At 32.7% G+C, this 17,938-nt stretch overlaps 1 protein-coding gene across 1 annotated transcript in view; it reads left to right on the forward strand.

Annotated features, from left to right (window-relative positions):
• The first annotated feature begins 200 nt into the window (after positions 1-200).
• The window catches only part of LOC119603617 (uncharacterized protein DDB_G0287625-like), a 41,899-nt gene continuing 24,161 nt past the window's right edge, over positions 201-17,938 (forward strand). Inside the window, exon 1 of the mRNA XM_037955716.1 lies at positions 201-474. The gene's annotated coding sequence lies outside the window, so the exon portion shown is untranslated. The remainder of the gene's footprint in view (positions 475-17,938) is intronic.

Below are 17,938 nucleotides of genomic sequence, written 5' to 3' on the forward strand. Positions count from 1 at the left end.
TTGGCAAATAAAAACTCCCAATTGAGAAACTATTTCTTAATAAATAACATTAAAAACTTTCTAAACAATCGCTCCATCGAGTTCGTATATTTTACAAAGAAAAACTAACTGCTACATTCTTGTTAAAATAAATTGTTCTTACAAATAAACTACATAAAATTGCTCATATTTTTATATTTTTTCTTCCTCTTTTCAGTTTCTGAAATGAAAACATATTGTTGATTTGCCGCTAGCGATAAACAAAAAAATTCGTAAATATTATGAAAGCAAGAATATGAAACTGTAAAGAATGTAATAGAACAGATAATTTGTGAATGCAAAAATAAGACAAGAAAGATTTCATCTTGGAAAGCAAAAAGATTTTGTTATTTTTACACACAAGAAAAAAATAAGAAAATAACAAGAAAATCTTCTGCAAAGTTGAGCTGAATTTAAAACTAAGGTTTTTGCTGTGATTTGTGAGACAAGAATAAGGTAAGTTTTATATAAATATTTTTTAAAGGAAATGAATTTAAATCATTACCTGGCAGTGTAGTGATTAAATTAAGAGAGAAAACAAATGCTATATTTTAAACGATGAATTCCCTAAACCTTGATTTAGCAAAAATATTTTTCTTCTGTTCTAGTTCTGTTCTAGTTCTGTTCTAGTTCTGTTCTAGTTCTGTTCTAGTTCTGTTCTAGTTCTGTTCTAGTTCTGTTCTAGTTCTGTTCTAGTTCTGTTCTAGTTCTGTTCTAGTTCTGTTCTAGTTCTGTTCTAGTTCTGTTCTAGTTCTGTTCTAGTTCTGTTCTAGTTCTGTTCTAGTTCTGTTCTAGTTCTGTTCTAGTTCTGTTCTAGTTCTGTTCTAGTTCTGTTCTAGTTCTGTTCTAGTTCTGTTCTAGTTCTGTTCTAGTTCTGTTCTAGTTCTGTTCTAGTTCTGTTCTAGTTCTGTTCTAGTTCTGTTCTAGTTCTGTTCTAGTTCTGTTCTAGTTCTGTTCTAGTTCTGTTCTAGTTCTGTTCTAGTTCTGTTCTAGTTCTGTTCTAGTTCTGTTCTAGTTCTGTTCTAGTTCTGTTCTAGTTCTGTTCTAGTTCTGTTCTAGTTCTGTTTCTGTTCTAGTTCTGTTCTAGTTCTGTTCTAGTTCTGTTCTAGTTCTGTTCTAGTTCTGTTCTAGTTCTGTTCTAGTTCTGTTCTAGTTCTGTTCTAGTTCTGTTCTAGTTCTGTTCTAGTTCTGTTCTAGTTCTGTTCTAGTTCTGTTCTTGTTCTGTTCTAGTTCTGTTCTAGTTCTGTTCTAGTTCTGTTCTAGTTCTGTTCTAGTTCTGTTCTAGTTCTGTTCTAGTTCTGTTCTAGTTCTGTTCTAGTTCTGTTCTAGTTCTGTTCTAGTTCTGTTCTAGTTCTGTTCTAGTTCTGTTCTAGTTCTAGTTCTTTCTAGTTCTAGTTCTGTTCTAGTTCTGTTCTAGTTCTGTTCTAGTTCTGTTCTAGTTCTGTTCTAGTTCTGTTCTAGTTCTGTTCTAGTTCTGTTCTAGTTCTGTTCTAGTTCTGTTCTAGTTCTGTTCTAGTTCTGTTCTAGTTCTGTTCTAGTTCTGTTCTAGTTCTGTTCTAGTTCTAGTTCTAGTTCTGTTCTAGTTCTAGTTCTGTTCTAGTTCTGTTCTAGTTCTAGTTCTTTCTGTTCTAGTTCTGTTCTAGTTCTGTTCTAGTTCTGTTCTAGTTCTGTTCTAGTTCTGTTCTAGTTCTGTTCTAGTTCTGTTCTAGTTCTGTTCTAGTTCTGTTCTAGTTCTGTTCTAGTTCTGTTCTAGTTCTGTTCTAGTTCTGTTCTAGTTCTGTTCTAGTTCTGTTCTAGTTCTGTTCTAGTTCTGTTCTAGTTCTGTTCTAGTTCTGTTCTAGTTCTGTTCTAGTTCTGTTCTAGTTCTGTTCTAGTTCTGTTCTAGTTCTGTTCTAGTTCTGTTCTAGTTCTGTTCTAGTTCTGTTCTAGTTCTGTTCTAGTTCTGTTCTAGTTCTGTTCTAGTTCTGTTCTAGTTCTGTTCTAGTTCTGTTCTAGTTCTGTTCTAGTTCTGTTCTAGTTCTGTTCTAGTTCTGTTCTAGTTCTGTTCTAGTTCTGTTCTAGTTCTGTTCTAGTTCTGTTCTAGTTCTGTTCTAGTTCTGTTCTAGTTCTGTTCTAGTTCTGTTCTAGTTCTGTTCTAGTTCTGTTCTAGTTCTGTTCTAGTTCTGTTCTAGTTCTGTTCTAGTTCTGTTCTAGTTCTGTTCTAGTTCTGTTCTAGTTCTGTTCTAGTTCTGTTCTAGTTCTGTTCTAGTTCTGTTCTAGTTCTGTTCTAGTTCTGTTCTAGTTCTGTTCTAGTTCTGTTCTAGTTCTGTTCTAGTTCTGTTCTAGTTCTGTTCTAGTTCTGTTCTAGTTCTGTTCTAGTTCTGTTCTAGTTCTGTTCTAGTTCTGTTCTAGTTCTGTTCTAGTTCTGTTCTAGTTCTGTTCTGTTCTGTTCTAGTTCTGTTCTAGTTCTGTTCTAGTTCTGTTCTAGTTCTGTTATAGTTCTAGTTCTATTCTAGTTTTGTTCTAGTTCTGTTCTAGTTCTCTTCTAGTTCTCTTCTAGTACTGTTCTAGTTCTGTTCTAGTTCTGTTCTAGTTCTGTTCTAGTTCTGTTCTAGTTCTGTTCTAGTTCTGTTCTAGTTCTGTTCTAGTTCTGTTCTAGTTCTGTTCTAGTTCTGTTCTAGTTCTGTTCTAGTTCTGTTCTAGTTCTATTCTAGTTCTGTTCTAGTTCTGTTCTAGTTCTGTTCTAGTTCTGTTCTAGTTCTGTTCTAGTTCTGTTCTAGTTCTATTCTAGTTCTGTTCTAGTTCTGTTCTAGTTCTGTTCTAGTTCGTTCTAGTTCTGTTCTAGTTCTGTTCTAGTTCTGTTCTAGTTCTGTTCTAGTTCTGTTCTAGTTCTGTTCTAGTTCTGTTCTAGTTCTGTTCTAGTTCTGTTCTAGTTCTGTTCTAGTTCTGTTCTAGTTCTGTTCTAGTTCTGTTCTAGTTCTGTTCTAGTTCTGTTCTAGTTCTGTTCTAGTTCTGTTCTAGTTCTGTTCTAGTTCAGTTTTGTTTCTCTTTTATTTCATAAATTTATTTATTTCTTTTATTATATTATGTTCCCGTTATGTTTTTACTTCCTGTTCACATCATCCAAATCGTAAATTGTGCAGTTGGTGTGATAGTTGTCGCTTTAAATTATGCATTGATTTGTCAACATTTGCTAGCCTATAAATAGGCTATATAAATTAGCATTTATATTGAAAAGAGGAATATTTTGGAGTGAAGTTTACTAAAATAAAACTGAAACATAGAAGATTTATTTTTTTAGGATAATTTCTGTGAGTTATATTTAAATATTTCATTTGTGCATTAATTATCACAGAATTTAATAGCTTGAAATAATTGTCTTTAAATTATGCATTTTCCTTAAACAGTTTCGACGCTAAGTTGCTAGTTACTTTATAGCCTTAAACCAGTTTATGATTTAACATGTGTTTCACAACGCACTTGTTTTGGACATGTGTATGTATAATTTATTTTGTGCTACTAACATACAAATGTAAATCAAAATGATTGCCTATCTTTAGGCATAAATTTATTTATAAAAAAATTCACAGATGTTTGGTATGTGAAATGTGTCACGTTATTGGAAAATAATTTAATTAATAGGATTAAATGTTTTATATAAATACACATCAAATAAAAGAAAAATTATCAAGTTCTGGGAAATATTTAATATGGTTTTTAAATGCAGATTTGAAAACATTATAACAATTTAAAGTTTCTTAAGAAAAAATTAAATGTTTAATAAATAAATTTCTTTTAATTTCTTTAATTATATGAATTTTATTTACAGTGGCTATTTTAAATTACGTAACGCCCCCCACGTCGTATACTTGTTTTATAATTAATCAATATTAATCATACCCCTGTAGTTATCTTTTACTCAATTACAATCATTTATCATGTCGTTTTATTGTTTTTTTTTTTCTTTTTTTCTAAAATTATTTTTAACTCTAACAATTATTTCTGCCATTTGTAGTCATTTTCAAATGAACTTAATTGTTATTTAAACAATTATTAGATACAACATACACACACCCAGCAAGGTCATATTTTCTTTTATAAATTTATAGTTTTAATTGTTTGCAATTTATTCATAAATTCATTAGAACAATTTAGCTAGAAGAATTTCTGTGGCAAAACTATTGATACCAGCACATCAGGCTAATTGTCTTGTTATTAAAAGAGTTTTATACTTGGTTGCAATTAAGCTGGAGGGTACCTACAAACTTTCCTTGCAGCACATTGCAGTGGCAACAATTACCCCCTTTAGATGGCACTGAAGAGCTGCAAAATCGTTATTCAATAATCATTAATTTTTCAATTAATGTTTGTCAAGACAGTTGGTGGTAATTACTGGCGTTTCTACTATTTGCAATTTGTCGAATGACTGATAAATATTTTGTTGATTAAAGAATGCTAAGAATATTGTGAAAATTACTTAATTGGCTAGGGAAATTAAAAACTCACCGGAGGGGATAAAAATTGAAGGACAACCAAAAAAACTAGAACTGAACTAAAAGTGAACTAGAATTTAACTAGAACTGAACTAGAAATGAACTAGGACTAACTAGAACTGAACTAGAACTAGAACTGAACTAGAACTAGAACTGAACTAGAACTGAACTAGAACTGAACTAGACCTGAACTAGAACTGAACTAGAACTGAACTAGAACTGAACTAGAACTGAACTAGAACTGAACTAGAACTGAACTAGAACTGAACTAGAACTGAATTAGAACTGAATTAGAAATGAACTAGAACTGAACTAGAACAGAACTAGAACAAAAACCAGAACGAACTAGAACTGAACTAGAACTGAACTAGAACTGAACTAGAACTGAACTAGAACTGAACTAGAACTGAACTAGAACTGAACTAGAACTGAACTAGAACTGAACTAGAACTGAACTAGAACTGAACTAGAACTGAACTAGAACTGAACTAGAACTGAACTAGAACTGAACTAGAACTGAACTAGAACTGAACTAGAACTGAACTAGAACTGAACTAGAACTGAACTAGAACTCAACTAGAACTCAACTAGAACTCAACTAGAACTGAACTAGAACTGAAGTAGAACTGAACTAGAACTGAACTAGAACTGAACTAGAACTGAACTAGAACTGAACTAGAACTGAAATAACTGAACTAGAACTCAACTAGAACTCAACTAGAACTCAACTAGAACTGAACTAGAACTGAACTAGAACTGAAGTAGAACTGAAGTAGAACTGAACTAGAACTGAACTAGAACTGAACTAGAACTGAACTAGAACTGAACTAGAACTGAACTAGAACTGAACTAGAACTGAACTAGAACTGAACTAGAACTGAACTGAACTGAACTAGAACTGAACTAGAACTGAACTAGAACTGAACTAGAACTGAACTAGAACTGAACTAGAACTGAACTAGAACTGAACTAGAACTGAAACTAGAACTGAACTAGAACTGAACTAGAAACTGAACTAGAACTGAAACTAGAACTGAACTAGAACTGAACTAGAACTGAACTAGAACTGAACTAGAACTGAGCTAGAACTGAACTAGAACTGAACTAGAACTGAACTAGAACTGAACTAGAACTGAACTAGAACTGAACTAGAACTGAACTAGAACTGAACTAGAACTGAACTAGAACTGAACTAGAACTGAACTAGAACTGAACTAGAACTGAACTAGAACTGAACTAGAACTGAAATAGAACTGAATTACAACTAAACTAGAACTGACCTAGAGGTGAACTAGAACTAAACTAGAACTGAACTACAACAGAACTAGAACTGTATTAAGGATTTGTTTTTGTATATTAGAAATGATCTATACCATCTACATGTGTATGTTTATTGAGGTTATAATTGCATTAATATAAATAAACATGTGCGGAAGGAATCCTTTCAAAAATTTCTTAATAAAACTAGAAGATTAAAAACAATAATTTATAATGTTAAAATTTTTATGTAAATTTTTTATTTTGGTATGTTAATTTGTAACATATTTGTTCTTATTGTTATTGGTTTATCTTTCCCCATATGTTGTTTTGTTAAACATTATTTGCAATATATTTTGCATATGTTTTGTGTAAATATCCCCTCTAATATTGATGTTAAATCGGATTATCTGTAAATAAATTGGCTTTCTCACAGAGACTTACTAAATGAATTATGTAAAATTTTCATAAAAATGTTACTATAGTTACAAAAAGAAAAAGCTAATACATAAACAATAATTCACAGTGACAAGGGATAAATTGTAGGAAAACTAAATTACAATTATACAATCTAATTAATATTACAGTTTAAATTGTAATTCTGTTTAAATGACAATTAAAGTTTAAACTTGTAAATTATACGTTTAGCTCTGTTCTAGTTCGGTTCTGTTCTAGTTCTGTTCTAGTTCTGTTCTAGTTCTGTTCTAGTTCTGTTCTAGTTCTGTTCTAGTTCTGTTCTAGTTCTGTTCTAGTTCTGTTCTAGTTCTGTTCTAGTTCTGTTCTAGTTCTGTTCTAGTTCTGTTCTAGTTCTGTTCTAGTTCTGTTCTAGTTCTGTTCTAGTTCTGTTCTAGTTCTGTTCTAGTTCTGTTCTAGTTCTGTTCTAGTTCTGTTCTAGTTCAGTTCTAGTTCTGTTCTAGTTCTGTTCTAGTTCTGTTCTAGTTCTGTTCTAGTTCTGTTCTAGTTCTGTTCTAGTTCTGTTCTAGTTCTGTTCTAGTTCTGTTCTAGTTCAGTTCTGTTCTGGTTCTGTTCTAGTTCTGTTCTAGTTCTGTTCTAGTTCTGTTCTAGTCTGTTCTAGTTCTGTTCTAGTTCTGTTCTAGTTCTGTTCTAGTTCTGTTCTAGTTCTGTTCTAGTTCTGTTCTAGTTCTGTTCTAGTTCTGTTCTAGTTTTTCTAGTTCTTTCTAGTTCTGTTCTAGTTCTGTTCTAGTTCTGTTCTAGTTCTGTTCTAGTTCTGTTCTAGTTCTGTTCTAGTTCTGTTCTAGTTCTGTTCTAGTTCTGTTCTAGTTCTGTTCTAGTTCTGTTCTAGTTTGTTCTAGTTCTGTTCTAGTTCTGTTCTAGTTCTGTTCTAGTTCTGTTCTAGTTGTTCTAGTTCTGTTCTAGTTCTGTTCTAGTTCTGTTCTAGTTCTGTTCTAGTTCTGTTCTTGTTCTGTTCTAGTTCTGTTCTAGTTCTGTTCTAGTTCTGTTCTAGTTCTGTTCTAGTTCTGTTCTAGTTCTGTTCTAGTTCTGTTCTAGTTCTGTTCTAGTTCTGTTCTAGTTCTGTTCTAGTCTGTTCTAGTTCTGTTCTAGTTCTGTTCTAGTTCTGTTCTAGTTCTGTTCTAGTTCTGTTCTAGTTCTGTTCTAGTTCTGTTCTAGTTCTGTTCTAGTTCTGTTCTAGTTCTGTTCTAGTTCTGTTCTAGTTCTGTTCTAGTTCTGTTCTAGTTCTGTTCTAGTTCTGTTCTTGTTCTGTTCTAGTTCTGTTCTAGTTCTGTTCTTGTTCTGTTCTAGTTCTGTTCTAGTTCTGTTCTAGTTCTGTTCTAGTTCTTTTCTAGTTCTTCTAGTTCTGTTCTAGTTCTGTTCTAGTTCTGCTCTAGTTTTGTTCTGTTCTAGTTCTGTTCTAGTTCTGTTCTAGTTCTGTTCTAGTTCTGTTCTAGTTCTGTTCTAGTTCTGTTCTAGTTCTGTTCTAGTTCTGTTCTAGTTCTGTTCTTGTTCTGTTCTAGTTCTGTTCTAGTTATGTTCTAGTTCTAGATCTGTTCTAGATCTATTCTAGCTCTGTTCTAGTTCTAGTACTGTTTTTAGTCTATATTGCAGTCCCAATTATAATATTTAAGTTTATACTTTTTAGTCATTATTTAATGATTAAGTTTTTCATTGTTATAATTGCTACTGCAAAAGACATTTAAATTGGCCACATGCCACAATTAAATACTCAACATTGTTATATATCTGTGTCTTTGTGCAAAAAGTGTATGAGTTTGCATTTGTCTGGGCTATTTCAATGAGTGTGTATGTACATATATGTATGTATATATAAATCTGTGACACCAGTATGATTGATGTTATGTCCTTTATATTTTACATCCCATGCGTATATTTCAGCACACACACTCTCAATTTAGATATATGTACATTTATTGTACCCAACTATGGCCAGGTAGAAAGTACATTTATATGTAAATGTGATAAGGAGACATATTAAAACCCTATTCAGGTTGGTGGTCTAGTTTTATAATGTCCTTATGATGTTGATAATGATGGTATTTTGTGGCTGAAAGTGTGTTTTCCAGAGGTGTTTGCTATGGGAGTTTGCATTTATTGATAATTTATGATTTTTTGTACAAAGTTGTTCATTTTTTGTTTTTATTTTAAAATGTTTAGCATATTATAACAATTATCATGGTAATTACAATATTCAAGTTACATAAATCTCATGAAATACTATTACCATGGTGCTAAAAATTTTACATAGGGAAACGTTAAAATTCATAAAAAAAATGTGTAATCACTAAAGTGTTATTAAACACATAGTATGTCTGGTTACATATTGTGGCCAAACCTCAATTTTATATAAAAATATCGATTGATTGTTTGATTATAGATTCGTTCATAGGTTTTAAGTCTACGATGTACATTACTATGTATACTTTGTTAGAGTCTAGTTGGCCAAGAGCCAAACTCAAAGTACATAAAATATTCAGTAAATTTTGCAAGGCAAAAATAAATAGACCAAACGAAATGTTGTTTAAAGGAATTGCTAAATTTTAAAGAAGAATCAAATATTTATAAACAAACAATTCCTAGTTCTGTTTTAGTTCTGTTCTGTTCTAGTTCTGTTCTAGTTCTGTTCTAGTTCTGTTCTAGTTCTGTTCTAGTTCTGTTCTAGTTCTGTTCTAGTTCTGTTCTAGTTCTGTTCTAGTTCTGTTCTAGTTCTGTTCTAGTTCTGTTCTAGTTCTGTTCTAGTTCTGTTCTAGTCGTTCTGTTCTAGTTCTGTTCTAGTTCTGTTCTAGTTCTGTTCTAGTTCTGTTCTAGTTCTGTTCTAGTTCTGTTCTAGTTCTGTTCTAGTTCTGTTCTAGTTCTGTTCTAGTCTGTTCTTGCTCTAGTTCTTGTTCTAGTTCTGTTCTAGTTCTGTTCTAGTTCTGTTCTAGTTCTGTTCTAGTTCTGTTCTAGTTCTGTTCTAGTTCTGTTCTAGTTCTGTTCTAGTTCTGTTCTAGTTCTGTCTAGTTCTGTTCTAGTTCTGTTCTAGTTTGTCTAGTTCTGTTCTAGTTCTGTTCTAGTTCTGTTCTAGTTCTGTTCTAGTTCTGTTCTAGTTCTGTTCTAGTTCTGTTCTAGTTCTGTTCTAGTTCTGTTCTAGTTCTGTTCTAGTTCTGTTCTAGTTCTGTTCTAGTTCTGTTCTAGTTCTGTCTTGCTAGTTCTAGTTCTTGTTCTAGTTCTGTTCTAGTTCTGTTCTAGTTCTGTTTTAGTTCTGTTCTAGTTCTGTTCTAGTTCTGTTCTAGTTCTGTTCTAGTTCTGTTCTAGCTCTGTTCTAGTCTTTCTGTCTTTCTAGTTCTGTTCTAGTTCTGTTCTAGTTCTGTTCTAGTTCTGTTCTAGTTCTGTTCTAGTTCTGTTCTAGTTCTGTTCTAGTTCTGTTCTAGTTCTGTTCTAGTTCTGTTAGTTTGTTCGTTCTTTGTTCTAGTTCTAGTTCTTGCTCTAGTTCTAGTTTTGTTCTAGTTCTGTTCTAGTTCTGTTCTAGTTCTGTTCTAGTTCTGTTCTAGTTTCTGTTCTAGTTCTGTTCTAGTTCTGTTCTAGTTCTGTTCTAGTTCTGTTCTAGTTCTGTTCTAGTTCTGTTCTAATCTGTTCTAGTTCTGTTCTAGTTCTGTTCTAGTTCTGTTCTAGTTCTGTTCAGTTCTGTTCTGTTCTAGTTCTGTTCTAGTTCTGTTCTAGTTCTGTTCTAGTTCTGTTCTAGTTCTGTTAGTTCTGTTCTAGTTCTGTTCTAGTTCTGTTCTAGTTCTGTTCTAGTTCTGTTCTAGTTCTGTTCTAGTTCTGTTCTAGTTCTGTTCTAGTTCTGTTCTAGTTCTGTTCTAGTTCTGTTCTAGTTCTGTTCTAGTTCTGTTCTAGTTCTGTTCTAGTTGTTCTAGTTCTGTTCTAGTTCGCTCTAGTTCTGTTCTAGTTCTGTTCTAGTTCTAGTTCTGTTCTAGTTCTGTTCTGTTCTGTTCTGTTCTGTTTCTAGTTCTGTTAGTCTATTCTAGTTCTGTTCAGTTCTAGTTCTGTTCTAGTTCTGTTCTAGTTCTGTTCTAGTTTCTGTTCTAGTTCTGTTCTAGTTCTGTTCTAGTTCTGTTTCTAGTTCTGTTCTAGTTCTGTTCTGTTCTGTTTTCTAGTTCTGTTCTAGTTCTGTTCAAGTTCTGTTCTAGTTCTGTTCTAGTTCTGTTCTAGTTCTGTTCTAGTTCTGTTCTAGTTCTGTCTAGTTCTGTTCTAGTTCTGTTCTAGTTCTGTTCTAGTTCTGTTCTAGTTCTGTTCTAGTTCTGTTCTAGTTATGTTCTAGTTCTGTTCTAGTTCTGTTCTAGTTCTGTTCTAGTTCTGTTCTAGTTCTGTTCTAGTTTCTGTTCTAGTTCTGTTCTAGTGTTCTAGTTCTGTTCTATTTAGTTCTGTTCTAGTTCTGTTCTAGTTCTGTTCTAGTTCTGTTCTAGTTTCTGTTCTAGTTCTGTTCTAGTTCTGTTCTAGTTCTGTTCTAGTTCTGTTCTAGTTCTGTTCTAGTTCTGTTCTAGTTCTGTTCTAGTTCTGTTCTAGTTCTGTTCGTTCGTTCTAGTTCTGTTCTAGTTCTGTTCTAGTTCTGTTCTAGTTCTGTTCTAGTTCTGTCTAGTTCTGTTCTAGTTCTGTTCTAGTTCTGTTCTAGTTCTGTTCTAGTTCTGTTCTAGTTGATCTAGTTCTGTTCTAGTTCTGTTCTAGTTCTGTTCTAGTTCTGTTCTAGTTCGTTCTAGTTCTGTTCTAGTTTCTGTTCTAGTTCTGTTCTAGTTCTGTTCTAGTTCTGTTCTAGTTCTGTTCTAGTTCTGTTCTAGTTCTGTTCTAGTTCTGTTCTAGTTCTGTTCTAGTTCTGTTCTAGTTCTGTTCTAGTTCTGTTCTAGTTCTGTTCTAGTTCTGTTCTAGTTCTGTTCTAGTTCTGTTCTAGTTCTGTTCTAGTTCTGTTCTAGTTCTGTTCTAGTTCTGTTCTAGTTCTGTTCTAGTTCTGTTCTCTAGTTCTGTTCTAGTTCTGTTCTAGTTCTGTTCTAGTTCTGTTCTAGTTCTGTTCTAGTTCTGTTCTAGTTCTGTTCTAGTTCTGTTCTAGTTCTGTTCTAGTTCTGTTCTAGTTCTGTTCTAGTTCTGTTCTAGTTCTGTTCTAGTTCTGTTCTCTTCTGTTCTAGTTCTGTTCTAGTTCTGTTCTAGTTCTGTTCTAGTTCTGTTCTAGTTCTGTTCTAGTCTGTTCTAGTTCTGTTCTAGTTCTGTTCTAGTTCTTTCTAGTTCTTTCTAGTTCTGTTCTAGTTCTGTTCTAGTTCTGTTCTAGTTTGTTTCTAGTTCTGTTCTAGTTCTGTTCTAGTTCTGTTCTAGTTCTGTTCTAGTTCTGTTCTAGTTCTGTTCTAGTTCTGTTCTAGTTCTGTTCTAGTTCTGTTCTAGCTCTATTATAGTTTTTTCTAATTCTGTTATAGTTATGTTTTAGTTTTTAAAGAATTTCCTCCAAGAGTTATTTATTATAATATTGTTAGAAAACATGTTTTCATAAGAATTAATTCCTTTCCAATTACGCTAGAAAATGTTATGAAAATTTCTTTGAAAAATTTGAGGTGTGTGTGTGAAAGAGCATGACAGCAAGAGTATGTGGCGTGTACTTTTTTGACAGTGTGTTTTTATTTAACTGTAATTTGATACATATGTTATTTCAATTTCTTAAGAATAATGTAGTTTCCTTTGACATACACTTATGCACTCTACTTGAGGAGAAGGTACATATTTTAGCTGAAGTGCTTGTATGGCAATGTTCTGTCAAACTAGTATCTTCCAGTTTTACCTCTACAAAAACTTTTTATCTGTCAATTTTTACAGGTGTTTCAGTATTTGTCAAAATCAGTCTTTACTATTTGTTCAGACTTTTCAATCTCACAGTCCATTAAGTCGTTGATAAAGACAATATTATTTGCATTTGATTATAAATCATTATGACAGTTTTAAATCTAGTTGTTGCTGTATAAAAAAGAAACAACAACAAACTTGTTATGTACGCTTTGGATTATAGCTTTTGTAAAGACAAGCAATATTATTATACAAGACAAATAAACAGTGGTGTGTTGGAAAATAACCAATGAAAAGGTTTCAAAATGTTATACATTGTTTTTACTATAAATTTTGTCATCACTGGTGTGTCATATGAAATGTATTTTATCCCTCTTTTTGTTTATCCATCCGCAACATACCGTATCGAATGCATTGGCAGGGAACATTTTATTTTTCTATTGAAATATTTTCAGTATTTTCCTTTTCATCCTGCCATCATCATTATTTGGCTTCAGATTAATTTGACAAGTATTTTATTGCTGTCTTAAGTAACAACAGCATTGAACTACAAACACATCAACAACAACAACAAGTAAATAGTTGTAGATTACAACAAGCATTTGAAAAATTTCAATTGTAAATAAGAAACAAATAAATACACTCAAACATACACAACACAATTCTAGCAATTTTTTGTATAACAATTTGTGTGTAAAGATTCCTTAAAACGATTGCAATTGTTGAGGAGAATTTGTCAATGACATTGATCGTTTTATGCAAGAAGAGTTATAAACAAAATGAATAAACAGAAAATAAATTGTTAGAAAATTAAAAGAAATACAAAAAAAAAATTAAAAGAAATAAACACACTAAATTAAAAAAATAATCTTATAGAAAACCAGCAGATGTTAAAATGATATTTATTGTTAAATTTAAAAATAGTAGTAGATTTACTACTTTTTAAAAAGTCCATAAAAATCTTAAATTTTTTATAAAATAGGTTCTATAAAAATTTTAACTTCAAGAAAATAATATTTGTATATAAATTTCGCAAAAAGTATAAATTTTTACTACATTTAAAAATACTTAAAAATGCCAAATTTATTTAATTTTAAAATAGTAGTAGAAAAACACATTTCTCAGAAAAAATAAAATATCTTGTACACAAGGCTTTAGGCAAGACTGCAGACTAGACTATAGATAGACTATAGACTATACGATAGGCTAAACAGAACTAGAACAAAACTAGAACAGAACTAGAACAGAACTAGAACAGAACTAGAACAGAACTACAACAGAACTAGAACAGAACTAGAACAGAACTAGAACAGAACTAGAACAGAACTAGAACAGAACTAGAACAGAACTAGAACAGAACTAGAACAGAACAGAACAGAACAGAACTAGAACAGAACTAGAACAGTACTAGAATAGAACTAGAACAGAACTAGAACAGAACTAGAACAGGACTAGAACAGAACTAGAACAGAACTAGAACAGAACTAGAACAGAACTAGAACAGAACTAGAACAGAACTAGAACAGAACTAGAACAGAACTAGAACAGAACTAGAACAGAACTAGAATAGAACTAGAACAGAACTAGAACAGAACTAGAACAGAACTAGAACAGAACTAGAACAGAACTAGAACAGAACTAGAACAGAACTAGAACAGAACTAGAACAGAACTAGAACAGAACTAGAACAGAACTAGAACAGAACTAGAACAGAACTAGAACAGAACTAGAACAGAACTAGAACATAACTAGAACAGAACTAGAACAGAACTAGAACAGAACTAGAACAGAATTAGAACAGAATAGAACAGAACTAGAACAGAACTAGAACTAGAACAGAACTAGAACAGAACTAGAACAGAACTAGAACAGAACTAGAACAGAACTAGAACAGAACTAGAACAGAACTAGAACTAGAACAGAACTAGAACAGAACTAGAACAGAACTAGAACAGAACTAGAACAGAACTAGAACAGACTAGAACAGAACTAGAACAGAACTAGAACAGAACTAGAACAGAACTAGAACAGAACTAGAACAGAACTAGAACAGAACTAGAACAGAACTAGAACAGAACTAGAACAGAACTAGAACAGAACTAGAACAGAACTAGAACAGAACTAGAACAGAACTAGAACAGAACTAGAACAGAACTAGAACAGAACTAGAACAGAACTAGAACAGAACTAGAACAGAACTAGAACAGAACTAGAACAGAACTAGAACAGAACTAGAACAGAACTAGAACAGAACTAGAACAGAACTAGAACAGAACTAGAACAGAACTAGAACAGAACTAGAACAGAACTAGAACAGAACTAGAACAACTAGAACAGAAAGAACAGAACTAGAACAGAACTAGAACAGAACTAGAACAGAACTAGAACAGAACTAGAACAGAACTAGAACAGAACTAGAACAGAACTAGAACAGAACTAGAACAGAACTAGAACAGAACTAGAACAGAAACTAGAACACTAGAACAGAATAGAACAGAACTAGAACAGAACTAGAACAGAACTAGAACAGAACTAGAACAGAACTAGAACAGAACTAGAACAGAACTAGAACAGAACTAGAACAGAACTAGAACAGAACTAGAACAGAACTAGAACAGAACTAGAACAGAACTAGACACTAGAACAGAACTAGAACAGAACTAGAACAGAACTAGAACAGAACTAGAACAGAACTAGAACAGAACTAGAACAGAACAAACTAGAACAGAACTAGAACAGAACTAGAACAGAACTAGAACAGAACTAGAACAGACTAGAACAGAACTAGAACAGAACAGAAAACTAGCAGAACTAGAACAGAACTAGAACAGAACTAGAACAGAACTAGAACAGAACTAGAACAGAACTAGAACAGAACTAGAACAGAACAGAACAGAACTAGAACAGAACTAGAACAGACTAGAACAGAACTAGAACAGAACTAGAACAGAACTAGAACAGAACTAGAACAGAACTAGAACAGAACTAGAACAGAACTAGAACAGAACTAGAACAGAACTAGAACAGAAACTAGAACAGAACTAGACAGAACTAGAACAGACTAGAACAGAACTAGAACAAAACTAGAACAGAACTAGAACAGAACTAGAACAGAACTAGAACAGAACTAGAACAGAACTAGAACAGAACTAGAACAGAACTAGAACAGAACTAGAACAGAACTAGAACAGAACTAGAACAAAACTAGAACAGAACTAGAACAGAACTAGAACAGAACTAGAACAGAACAAACTAGAACAGAACAGAACCAACTAGAACAGAACTAGAACAGAACTAGAACAGAACTAGAACAGAACTAGAACAGAACTAGAATAGAGCTGAACAGAACTGAACAGAACTAGAACAGAACTAGAACAGAACTAGAACAGAACTAGAACAGAACTAGAACAGAACTAGAACAGAACTAGAACAGAACTAGAACAGAACTAGAACAGAACTAGAACAGAACTAGAACAGAACTAGAACAGAACTAGAACAGAACTAGAACAGAACTAGAACAGAACTAGAACAGAACTAGAACAGAACTAGAACAGAACTAGAACAGAACTAGAACAGAACTAGAACAGAACTAGAACAGAACTAGAACAGAACTAGAACAGGACTGTAGTCTAGTCTAATCTATAGTCTAATCTATAGTCTAGTCTATAGTCTAGTCTATAGTCTAATCTATAGTCTAGTCTATAGTCTAGTCTATAGTCTAATCTATAGTCTATTCTATAGTCTAGTCTATAGTCTAGTCTATAGTCTAGTCTATAGTCTAGTCTAAAGTCTAGTCTATAGTCTAGTCTATAGTCTAGTCTATAGTCTATTCTATAGTCTAGTCTAAAGTCTAGTCTATAATCTAGTCTATAATCTAGTCTATAGTCTAGTCTATATTCTAGTCTAAAGTCTAGTCTATAGTCTAGTCTATAGTCTAGTCTATAGTCTAGTCTATAGTCTAGTCTATAGTCTAGTCTATAGTCTAGTATATAGTCTAGTCTATAGTCTAGTCTATAGTCTAGTCTATAGTCTAGTCTATAGTCTAGTCTATAGTCTAGTCTATAGTCTAGTCTATAGTCTAGTCTATAGTCTAGTCTGTAGTCTAGTCTATAGTCTAGTCTATAGTCTAGTCTATAGTCTAGTCTATAGTCTAGTCTATAGTCTAGTCTATAGTCTGGTCTATAGTCTAGTCTATAGTCTAGTCTATAGTCTAGTCTATAGTCTAGTCTATAGTCTAGTCTATAGTCTGGTCTATAGTCTAGTCTATAGTCTAGTCTATAGTCTAGTCTATAGTCTAGTCTATAGTCTAGTCTATAGTCTAGTCTATAGTCTAGTCTATAGTCTAGTCTATAGTCTAGTCTATAGTCTAGTCTATAGTCTAGTCTATAGTATAGTCTATAGTCTAGTCTATAGTATAGTCTATAGTATAGTCTATAGTATAGTCTATAGTCTAGTCTATAGTATAGTCTATAGTCTAGTCTATAGTCTAGTCTATAGTCTAGTCTACAGTCTAGTCTATAGTCTAGTCTATAGTCTAGTCTACAGTCTAGTCTATAGTCTAGTCTATAGTCTAGTCTATAGTCTAGTCTATAGTCTAGTCTATAGTCTAGTCTATAGTCTAGTCTATAGTCTAGTCTATAGTCTAGTCTATAGTCTAGTCTATAGTCTAGTCTATAGTCTAGTCTATAGTCTAGTCTATAGTCTAGTCTATAGTCTAGTCTATAGTCTAGTCTATAGTCTAGTATAGTCTAGTCTATAGTCTAGTCTATAGTCTAGTCTATAGTCTAGTCTATAGTCTAGTCTATAGTCTAGTCTATAGTCTAGTCTATAGTCTAGTCTATAGTCTAGTCTATAGTCTAGTCTATAGTCTAGTCTATAGTCTAGTCTATAGTCTAGTCTATAGTCTAGTCTATAGTCTAGTCTATAGTCTAGTCTATAGTCTAGTCTATAGTCTAGTCTATAGTCTAGTCTATAGTCTAGTCTATAGTCTAGTCTATAGTCTAGTCTGTAGTGTAGTGTATAGTCTAGTCTATAGTCTAGTCTATAGTCTAGTCTGTAGTCTAGTCTATAGTCTAGTCTATAGTCTAGTCTATAGTCTAGTCTATAGTCTAGTCTATAGTGTAGTCTATAGTGTAGTCTATAGTCTAGTCTATAGTCTAGTCTATAGTCTAGTCTATAGTCTAGTCTATAGTCTAGTCTATAGTCTAGTCTATAGTGTAGTCTATAGTCTAGTCTATAGTCTAGTCTATAGTCTAGCTATAGTCTAGTCTATAGTCTGGTCTATAGTCTAGTCTATAGTCTAGTCTATAGTCTAGTCTATAGTCTAGTCTATAGTCTAGTCTATAGTCTAGTCTATAGTCTAGTCTATAGTCTAGTCTATAGTCTAGTCTATAGTCTAGTCTATAGTCTAGTCTATAGTCTAGTCTATAGTCTAGTCTATAGTCTAGTCTATAGTCTAGTCTATAGTCTAGTCTATAGTCTAGTCTATAGTCTAGTCTATAGTCTAGTCTATAGTCTAGTCTATCGTCTAGTCTATAGTCTAGTCTATAGTTAGTCTATAGTCTAGTCTATAGTCTAGTCTATAGTCTAGTCTATAGTCTAGTCTATAGTCTAGTCTATAGTCTAGTCTATAGTCTAGTCTATAGTCTAGTCTATAGTCTAGTCTATAGTCTAGTCTATAGTCTAGTCTATAGTCTAGTCTATAGTCTAGTCTATAGTCTAGTCTATAGTCTAGTCTATAGTCTAGTCTATAGTCTAGTCTATAGTCTAGTCTATAGTCTAGTCTATAGTCTAGTCTATAGTCTAGTCTATAGTCTAGTCTATAGTAGTCTATAGTCTAGTCTATAGTCTAGTCTATAGTCTAGTCTATAGTTAGTCTATAGTCTAGTCTATAGTCTAGTCTATAGTCTAGTCTATAGTCT

This window comes from Lucilia sericata, unplaced genomic scaffold (assembly GCF_015586225.1).
Source record: "Lucilia sericata isolate MDLA Ls3-8-SP2 unplaced genomic scaffold, ASM1558622v1 Contig000317F_arrow, whole genome shotgun sequence".
In the NCBI taxonomy this organism is placed as follows: Eukaryota; Metazoa; Arthropoda; class Insecta; order Diptera; family Calliphoridae; genus Lucilia; species Lucilia sericata.